The sequence below is a fragment of the Chaetura pelagica genome, unplaced genomic scaffold (genome assembly GCF_000747805.2).
Source record: "Chaetura pelagica isolate M959 unplaced genomic scaffold, ChaPel_1.0 scaffold65, whole genome shotgun sequence".
Classification (NCBI taxonomy): Eukaryota; Metazoa; Chordata; class Aves; order Apodiformes; family Apodidae; genus Chaetura; species Chaetura pelagica.
This window is the reverse complement of record NW_009953386.1, coordinates 198128-209312: the sequence shown is the minus strand read 5'-3', so window position 1 is coordinate 209312 and position 11185 is coordinate 198128.

Sequence of the window (11185 nt, the reverse complement as noted above, 5' to 3'; positions counted from 1 at the left end):
GGGAAGGGAAGGGGGAAGGGAAGGGAAGGGAAGGGAGAAGGGAAGGGGCAGAGGAGCCGGCAGGAGGGTGCGGGAAGGCCCCCGCCGCGTCTCAGTGCGGTGTAGCAAGAGGCGGAGAGGAACGGGCAGCTTTAAAGGAGGTGTTAAGGGGAGCCAAAAAAAAAAAAATGTAGGAACGCTGACAAGAAGATTTGGAGGGGCAGAAAGCCTGTTATTTTTGGTATTTAGTTAATTTCTGGCTTTCAGTGTGAGTTTTTTATACTTGGGGTAGATTATTGCATCGTTGTCAAGCACAGAGATGTTTCTTTTGGTCTTGTTAGAAATGAAATGTAGTGTTGATTTTGCATCCTAGTGTTAGAAACACAGTGTCAGGTTTGGTTTTTATATATATATATATATTCGGTTTATATATATATATCCATCCTACTGTTAGAAATATATAGTTTGTTTGAGATAAGTGAGATACCTGCACATTCTAAGGACACCAGGAGTGGTTTTATGGCCCAGGAAACTGAGGGAGTAAATTGGGCTCCATCTGGGGATCCAAACATGGCCAAGGATTGATGGCCAAGATAAGACCAACAAAGCCACTTCTGTCTTGCTGCTCAGGGCAGGATGACACCAGTAGGCTTGTTAATTGGGAAGGTGGCAAGAAAGGTCAAAATTTTACCTTAAAAGGTAAAAAGTAAACAGCTAGAATGGAATGTGTAAACAGGGGTGGGAAACTTACAGGATAAATAGAAGCATCGGATAGGCAGTAAACCCTGGAGTACCCAACCAGTGGGGAAACAGGGGAGGGAACTTTGCCTCGGGAATAGGGAACATAAACGTTGTTCACCTTACTGTGGGTGTGCCTGCTTGTTTAGGTCACCCATTCTTGCAGGAATGTAAATAAACTGCTTCCTTAAAGGATCTGTGTGGGCCTGTTCATTGGCATGACAAACGTTTCTCACACCAGGAATCTGCTGAATATTTAGCTATTTTGACACAGTCAGCTCTCTGAGGCCTGCTACAGCTGTGCCTGCAGCCACACACACAGGTTATTCCTGCACAGATGTCGTCAGGCAGAGGGGCACCCTGTACAGGTAGTGGGGGAAGGACTGCACATCAGTGGACGTGACACTGCTGAGAGCTTGGAAGGGGAAAAGAACATGTCTGCTGGCATGCAGATGCTATGCCTTTTAATGTGGTGTAGCAAGAGTCAAAGAAGAACGGGCAGCTTAAAGGAGGTATTAAGGGGATCCAAAAAAATGTACAAACACTGACAAGAAGATTTGGAGGGACAGAAAGCCTGTTATTTTTGGTATTTAGTTAATTTCTGACTTTCAGTATGAGTTTTTATACTTGGGGCAGATTATCGCATCGTTGTCAATTACAGAGATGTTTCTTTTGGTCTGTGATGACAAGTAAATAGCGGTAGCTACTGTAAAACATGTCACGTGCTCTCAGCCTCGGCAAAACTCAAAATAGGTCAAAATACCCGCTCAGCATCTGAATGAGTCAGTCAGATTAAAAAGGGTCCCGCCCTATAAAGGGTATGATCGTAATGAATAAAAAATATCAAGCAACCTCATTGTTTACAAGGGCAAGACAGAATTATTTTATTATTTTCAGTATTTACCCTTCCAATAAGCCAGGCCAAAAGTGAGTTAATTCTCTGTGGAGAGATTTTGCTCTTCTTTTGCTCTGGATCATCAAGGTGTGTGCCAACGCCACGACTCGTGCTACCTGAAGGCGTAAATAATACGATTCTTTTTTGATCCCCTCATTCTCACAAAGAGAGGTGAAAAGTAGAACCTAGATCTTTTCCAGAAGTCCAAAGCTCCTGATTTTCATGGCATGAGTAGATGAAGCTCTCCTGTTTTCACCCTTGAAGCACCACTGTGGCACCCTGTCAGTGCGACTCCTTGCAATGCAGGCTCCTGAAGAGATTCCCTGTACAAGGACTACAGATTTCACTGGGCGTTTACAGCTCTGGGTTTCAAGGAGTAATGGGTGAAACGTGGAGACTTCCCACTTGCCATGGGTTTCCAAGTTCTTTTCCCTATACAGCCCTTTCTCAGAAGTAAAGAATATACAGCAGTGACTTGTGATGTGTAAACATCACAGTACACTGCAGTTTGTCATTGGTTTCTTGTATCTTCAGTTTCAGCCCACTAAAAGAATGGTGGTCCAAAAAAAGAAGTATTTGTCTGTTGGAGATGCTCAGATGGACAGACTTTTTAAAGGAGCCTCAAAAAATACATATATTTACATTGTTACTGTTAGGTAGAGTAAGTCCCCTATCAATGTCAGTTGAAAGCAGCAGTCTAGCATAGTTTGGGGTTTTCCAGATTTCTCACGTTTCTTATCTATATGACAGATGGTAAATTTAACTCTGGAAAGTCTGTGTGGTGAAACAGCCGGAGGTATTTTGGTATCTTTCACATAGTGCCTGTTCTGAGAACCAGTAACCGTTTACCATCTGAAAAAATAAACCTGTTTAATATAGGTTTAAAGAAATATTGTTGTCTTTGGCCAAGTATGAACTTGAGACTATGACTGCTGTAGCATTCCAGTCAACCCCGTGCTGTGTTTTACTGTCAAGTATGTTGCATGTGGTTTTGGTCAATGCTCAGATACATGTGATGAAAAAAAAGGACTTCAAACCTCTGAGCAAAATGACTTTTTAGGCCCTGCTGCTTATTATGTTAACTGCCCAAGTACAGGATAGAGTTTCTCTTTTTGAACAGAGTTGCAGACTACCAAATACTATCAGCTCAGCAGTGTGACCCAAGAGAGAATGAATACTGGGACAGAAGGACCTTTGCTTGGGTCCAGTAAAATGGAAGAAACTCTAAGGTTCAAACTCCATCTTCAGGTAAAGGTAAGTGGCTCACTGGGCTAAAATTACCTCAACAATTGATGTGCCAGTCCCTTTCCAGGCTGAAGAGGTGAATCCCCATGTTTCAGGACTACAGTATGAACTCTGTATGCAGGGATGCTGCACCACAGGACTGAATGATTCCCTCCTGGGAGATCACTACAGAAGGCTGTATGGAGTCACCTTCCATACTGGCAAGCAAGCCCTTAACTAAACAAGAGTAGAATCAAGATTACTTTTAAGGCATTTCTGTCTCTTTGAATGGGATACAAGCAAGTACTGCCACTGGTTACCTCTTGCCAGGAATTTGACAAAATCTTCTGAGCACCAGAGACTAGAAGTGGAAGGTAGTTTGCAAGATTTCAGTCACTTTCCACTTTAGCAACAACTGCTGTCTCTTTTTTTTCCCAAGTCTTGCAGGACATGGCCCACAGCATCCCAGAAATTCCTGGATCTCGTGCTGGGACCAGAACTCTGTGGCCTAGCCTTGCATAGTAAAGACAGTGACCCTCCTACAACAACAGGCAGAGCAGAAACTTTTGTTCCAATCAAAATTTGCAGCAAAAAGTAATTTCAAGAACTGCCACAACTGCTTGCTTTTGCTAAGAAACCAATCAAGATACTGTTTCCAGCAATGAATGACATTTCCAAGGAAAATGTGCAGGGAAAAAACAAACAACAAAACAAAACAACAAAAAAACCCAACAAGCCTAAGTGCTTCTTTTTCCTATAAACTGAAAGGATCCTAATGTCTTTCTCATTTTTTTTCTGCACATCTCTTCACAGTCTGTACTAAGATTATGATTATCATCACTTTCATGTTATGCCTCTTGTTTTCACTGCCCACTGAAAGCTTATCCAAATGTGTTAGTAAAGATGAATAGGCAATGCAACACTGCAAAAGCCAGATCAGCAAATTCAGTATGCAGTCTCCCTGGTAACGTGGCAAAAGAAGGAAGCTGGCATTTTGTACCATGCCACAAAGTACCCTGCCTGTTCTTCATGCCTTGGAGGCAAGAACAACTGAGGCTCTGGCTACACAGCAGCTTTTCCACATTACAGATATGCAGCAACTAATGTTGGATGCACATTTCAAGCATGGTCAGGCTTACTTCAGTGCTTGCTGGGATGACTAATCAGCTCCTCCCCTTCATGGAGGGAACACCCATGAAAATCCAAGCATTCTGGAATGGATCCCATCATGCAGGCGGGTGGGAAGGAAAGGCCAGGTGTTTGCACCCAGATGGCTGTACATGCTACTGACAAAACAAAAAAGCATGCCTGACAAAGACAAGTATGTATTGTCTGACAGTCTCTAGTCGTGGTGACTGAGAAAATCCTAACCTGCATTTGGAAAATAACATCACTAATCCTCCAAAAGACATGAATCTGCAAGGCCTGTCCCTCTGCTGCATTCAGACTCATTAACAATCTGAGAAAAATAGCCCAGGTTTAAAATTGTTTGGGCATGAAGAAGATGCACACTAGTCACTTGGGGAAATTTTGCTATCCTCAGATATTTTTATTTCCTCCACTGCAGAGTTAACCCAGACAGCTGCCTATATAGTTCCTTCCAAACAGGAAACCCCTTTCATTCTCATTTCTTCTGACCTGAAAGAGTAAGGCTTTCAAACTTCTCTGCATAACCACTAGATGAATTGTCAGAACTGATCAGAATGTGACTCCAAGCAATCAGACAGCTGAGGCACTGTTAGGATAGAGCATCACATGCATACTTAGAAGTTCTCCATTTAGTCACTCAACAAAAATCAAATGCAGCCTACAGTCTGTGCTTATGCGGGACAGGAAATCTGGACCAGAACCCAAGTTCACTTGGCTGTGTATTGAAGAAAATGCCTCACTGTAGTTCCACAAAATACTCTGCAATAACAGCTTCCAAACTTAATGATTTCTGCTGCAAACAAGGCAGTGTTTCTGAATAACTCCAATGAATTATGTTAAACTCTTGGTGAACTGAGAAGCAGCAATAAAGTAGGTCAGCTTCTTTCCCACTGCACACGTTCCAGTTGCCCTTTTTTTTCCCCCAAGTGTAGCTGCTGTTAGCAATTTAATTTGGCTTGGTGGCATGTCATTTTTATGTCTGTATTGGTAGCAAATCTGGCTTGTTTGAATCTATCCAAGTCTCTTTGATCATGTTTTATGAAATGTGAAGCTGCATGATAGCAAATAGTTTACCATTCACAACAAACTGCAGAAGTTAACTGGAAGCCTGGAAGGAATCATTAGTATTTACAAATACGTGAGTCATTCCATTTTTGAGATGTCACTGATTGCAGCTGCATACTTCTATGTACTCACATCCCAGCATCTCACTCCCTTTAAATTTTGCATCAAGACATATGCTGTACAGTGCTGCAAGCTGCTTGTAGAGAGCCTGCAACCATGTATCTTCTGATTCCATTTAGAATCCCCACAACTTGCAAAGTTACAAAACAATACAGAAAATTCAATCACTTTTAACCTTTTCTTTCACATCAGTTGTCAATCTAGACTTTGGCTTTCATCACTTGATTCTCTTGCACTTATATTCTTCTGCTTTTCTTATCATTGATCCAGTGAGTCCAATGAGCATTACTGGCATTTTCTGAAAGATCTTTAGAATCCTTTTTCCCACCAAAAAGCAACTGGATTTGACTATCAGGTGCTTAAGGGTCAGATTTCAAGAAGCAGTATAGGATCTCCATAGGCAGATGGAGGGATTCTCAAGAGAGCCTGTTTACACTGACATCTTCCTAAACACATTATGTAGCTGGAGTACAATTATTTTTGAAAAAGTGACAGATACACAAGAAATCTACATGGCAGAAAAATTAATCTAAGCCTTCAGCTCGTGCCCATATCCTGACTATTTTACCCTATTTTTCAGTATGTTGCACATGCTGTTTATTACAGCATGCTGTGCAGTATCTTCTCCAAGTACCAAGTGTCTTGGGTTGGTTCTCTGTGTAACAAACACAAAATTGTACTCAATGCATCCTGTCTGGACTGGCACATCATTAACTTCCACTACTCCAGTCCCTTATTTAAAACTCAGAATGGATTTTTTTCCAGGTTTGATTCTCCTAGGGGTCCATCCAAAGTCTTCCTCAGGATCAAAGAGGGGGTGTTTCTAAATCAACAAACTAGATACTGAGTTCCTATCATGCACTCACAGTTGATAAGACACTAGGGATGTGCTCTAGATCCTGTACTGTGTTCTGTTCAGTCTCCTCCATTTTAGACTGGGAAGTGAAGTGGGAAGGGCTGTGTGGGTGCAGACAAAGACAGAAGGGAAAGACAGGGGATCTTTCAAGACTGGAGAAAGCAGAGGTTTTGGTTTTCTATATGAGAGAAGTGATAATTCCGCATCCTTCCTCAGTTCTTGAAAGGGCTCTGCTCAGCCCCTATGCAATTTTAGCTATTTTATTCCTCTGAGCTGAGTGTCCTGTCACTGCTGTCTCACATTTTTAATTTTGGCAGGCCTCCCCTGGGCCCTTGGATATGTGCTAGCCCTCAGCTGACCTCTGTTCAGTGGATTGCAATTAAAGGGTGATAAGTAAATACTTTTTGAAAGGTTTAATAAAGGTTTAACAGACAGGATTAAAATAATGTACTAATTGTTTAAGAGGAAATAAAAGTGTATCAATAGAAGAGATATACTGTATTGTAATAACAAACTGAAATTAGATTTCACAGAACTTCTGTCCAGCTATTTAATTTCCATCAAGAGAGTGGCTAAAGTGGCCATGGAAAAATTAAGAGTTCCTGATGCTCCCCTTTCAGACCAGGCAAGCACAAACATTCACTCCCTGGAAACATTCTTCCAGTTGGTTAGAAGCAAGACTTGACCAGGCATGTTGGCAAAAAAAACCCCAACAAAACAAAACAAAAAACCCACAAAAAAACCCAAACAACAGAAGAGTAAGCAAGAAAAACAGAAGTGCTGCAGTGATCAGCAAGGTACCCTGCTTCACAGTGTTTGACGTGTCAGATAAATACACACGTCTCCCTATCTGCCGAACTTTTAAGCCACGCTGTGCTACTGCAGGCTTTGGTACCGTCCATCCATCAAGCAAGCCAGTAAAAATGTAGCTACTGATCTTCTGAGAGCTACTGATCTTCTCAGCAGAGAGGTCTCCTTGGCTCAGGAAGACAAGTTTCTTTGTACAGCCCTAGTCACCACCGCTCTTAGTCATGCCAGCCCCCTGCCCAGTCTGGAGGAGAGCAAAGTAAGCAAGCATGATTGATTGGTCAGGCCAGGATGGTTGTTTCTGGTGGCAGCATCTTCCTTGCATCCCTGCAGGCTGAACAGGTCACCAGTCAAGTGTTAGGGAGATCAAGACTGCAGTGGGGCCTCTCCTCAGACTTGGCTGAGTAAAATAGGGCAATGCACATCTATCCCATCCAGACTAAGAGAAAAAAAAGAAAGAAGAGGTGAGCATCTCTCATCTGGTTTTCTATGTCAGTATTTGTATGTCAAGATGCCTCTCTTAGCAGAGATCTAAGTAAAAACAGCAAAAAGAAACTAAAGACCACCTTGGCAGAGCTCCATTTACCAGAGTCACTACTCCAAGGCCATTTTAAAAAAGATGTCACAAGTTACAACTGAGATATTCCGCAATGGCTATAACACCTTACTTTAGCCAAAAGCCAGCTGAGAGACAAGCTCTAGACCCACAAAACGTCATTTTTCATGGCACCTGTCTTCTCACATCTTTTTAAGACTCCCCTCTGCATCCTCCCAGAAACAGTGACCATGTGTTCCTCCTCATCTTCTTTTCCTCACTCTCCTCCACCCTGTCTTCTGATGGGCTTTTCCTGGATTGAAAACCTAGCAACCACATTGCCTATGGTCTTGTGCTGCTGCTTTCCTGCTCCTTCTGAATCACACATCTGGAAAGAGGGGTTTATTAGAGACAGTTTAAACCATGGAGAGATCGGACAGTGCACTGAAATTAGGGCTTACCTTGGATGGGTCCAAGGGCCAAATTAATTTTATCATTTCACATTTAATGTAAGTTCTGACCGGGTGCCACTCAGGTTAGAGATTGTGATGGACCATACATGGAGAAACTGTGACATCCTGTGGCAAAAATGGGAACTGGCACTCTAACAGTTACAATCTTAAATGGATGACTTTAATTTTTTAATTAATTGCCATCGAAGCCTCAACACTTTAACTTATTGTCTGTAACTTAGATTCTTTTAATAACTAGAAAAAAGCTGCCACGAAGCATTGCATGCCCCCAGCAGCACAACAGGGCTGTCATTCAACAACTGTTAACAGAGTGCAGAACAGGAATGTCTACATAATTAAGCTTAAAGCTAGATGGAGGACATTTTGTCAGGGGATTCATGGATCCTCATGGATTGCAGGGGAAAAGTCACATTCAGGAATCATAGTTCCCTCCCAGGCTTTGGAAGACAGGAGGAAGACAGAGTAGAAAGACTCATAATCTGTTTAGCTCATCTTCTTTGCCTTCTCCCCCCACAGCCTCATCCTGCCATTCCACACCCTTTGCCACTTTTTCAGCTCCTCATATAGGTTTCCCTGTCCAGTTCACTTCAGTTCCACTCTACTGGCTGCTCACTCTGCCTCTCCCTTCTCCCCCTGCACACCACACTGCTCTACTACTAGTTTTTCTTTGCTCAGCCAGCCAAGTTTCTCCTCTAAAACTACACTTCAACATCCAATCCATCTTGTCATTGTCCAGCTGCTATTCTGCTCTCAACTAATGTCTAAACCCACACTTGTCTAAATTTCCCACTTCTCTTTGTCCGATTTTACAGTTCAGAGACATCAGCAAGTCATCACAGCATGAGACATCCATCAATACCATGGCAGCAATTCATTTTGCAGCAAATTACACTGTTTTATCTCAAGGTTAATGTGAGGTAAAATCCATTTGGTTCAGCCTCTTTCACAGACTGCTGAACTAGTGCACTTTACTACAATTTTGCAACATGCTAAGCATTGACACAGTTAGTCCATTCAGTCACTGCACAGGAATTCATGAAGTTGTGGACATTTTACTCATACATCTGAGCACCTGGTGTCCCCGCAGAGCCAAGTAGCTGTAAAAAAAATAAAAATCATCAGATAGACAGCACCCCAGCTCAGGTGAACAGTCTTGTTCTGAAAAAGCTATTACTAAAATGAAAAAAAACAAAAACAAACACAACAAAACCCACAAAAAAAACCCCAACATCCAAAACGCCAATCAACCCCCCCCCCAAAAACCCGCAAAAAAACAAACCCAAAACCCAACCCCAAAATCATGCTGCAGCTCTCAGCTCTGTTGAGAAAGCCTGCCAATCAAGTTATTTGAAATCTGTACCTAGGAAACAGGAATCTTTTTTATTGCTTACAGTTTGCCTCCAGCTTACTTCCACCAGCATGACAAGATACATCCTTGACACAGACAGACCTGCCAGATAAGCTTTGAATACCTTTTCTAAACTGTTGCCGTGAGACAAGGTTGCCAGAGTTTACTGCCTGGGATCAAACATTTTCTCGGAGCCTTTCATGTTTGGGCATCTTTTTCTTTGGAAATGGCAGATCTGCATTTAAGAAAAACAAACAATAAAAGGACCAATTCAGACACAACCTCACCACTTTGCCATTTCAGTGTATTACACCAGCGTGCCAGGGGCTCTGGCTAAGTTTCACTGTAGCTGCAGGTCCACACAAATATGAAGACTATGAAAGAACATTCGAGATAGTAATAATGAACACATCTTTCAGCACTTGTAAGGCTGTTCACTGTTCACATCTGTAATTCACAGAGATTTTCCAGGTATGCTAGTTAAAAGTAAGCCAATATTTCACACACATTAATCTCATCTAAGCAAGCTCCATGAATCTGAACCTTGAACTTTATAGCTCAGCCACATATACCTGTCATCTGCCATGACCAAGTGCTAGTCTTCAGGCAGCTATGCAGTGATCTGAAAACTTTTCAGATTTTCTGGCAGGTTAGTTTTTCAGCCACAGCAGTCTCCTGAGATGGTTCACCACAAAGTCTTTCAGCTGCCAATACCAACAGATCAGAAGCAGTGGGGCCAGGCAGCTCATGGTGAACAAAGAAGGTGTCAACTTATTACATTTAGTGCAACTGAATGTGGTTAAAGTTAATAGCAGGACTGTACCTTTTTGATCTTCCACAGCTCCATCTGTTAGGCTACGTCCTGGGATTTTGTTGTACTCTGTCAAGAACTCATGTAACTATTCCATTGTTCCTTCTCTACCTGTCTGGTTCCTTGCCTCATCAGAAAAAAAAACAAAAAACAGAAGTCCAGGTCACCTGTATTCAGTCATCTCTGAAAACATTGAAGTGGAAAAATGTGAGAGGGTGGAGCTGACATAGTATCATTTTTTGGCCAACATGCGGTTTACACACCTCGTTACCTCAAGACAGATGTCCAGCATGGAAAATTGCACCATGGAAATTATGAAGTTGGAATGAGATACAAAAAAGAAAAACTTAACTTGATCATGGGCAATGTTCGGCAATTCTGTTAACAAGTGACCTTCACTGCCCCTGTCAGTAATTATAGTAAGGTATAACTTTGTAAAGCTTTAGTAAAATGAGGCTCTTTACAGACTGCTGAGTATCTCTAGGGCATGGCTCAATCCACTGGGAAAAGCAGTATCCTACAGATGTCAGCCAGCTTTTCATCTTTTCAGATGTCAGGCAGCATTTCTTAGTCCTAACCCACATCTGAATCTTCAGTTAACCCATTCTGATCAACCACCCAAAAAAGTGATGGGCCTTTAACACAGTAAGCGAGTGTTCAAGTTGAATTAAGTATTTATGTATCCATCAGCAGAGCCAAGGAATTTGGAAACACGGTCCTAATTGTTGCTCGCCTGTGATAAAAGCATCGAAGGGCCAAAATTTTACATCAGACGTGGCAAGCTCTGGGTAATCCTTTGCTTTACAGCCTTACACACAAAGCAGCGAAGACGAGGGACTGCTGCAAGATCGGGGGCAGGCAGGGCCCATTCGCAAGGCTGCTGTTTTTTATGCCCTGTACCAAAAGAACCTCCTCGGGCTGAGAAAAGCGTTGGCCTGTCCTGTTGAGCAGCACGAAGAGGCTTCCGACTTGGCTCCTCACGGAAGACGAAGGCCTCCTTCCTCGCAAGAAGAGCACAGCACCTTCCAAACAGCGCGCAGGTCTCTCTAGGTGCTTTCCAGATCCAACCCCCCCCGGGGGCTGCCCTGCTACGCACACACCAGGCCTCTTGCCCCCGCGGTCGCCATGGCAACGGCGGCGGGCGGCGCCGTGACCCGCGGCCCAGGGGCGGGCCCCGCGGCCCGG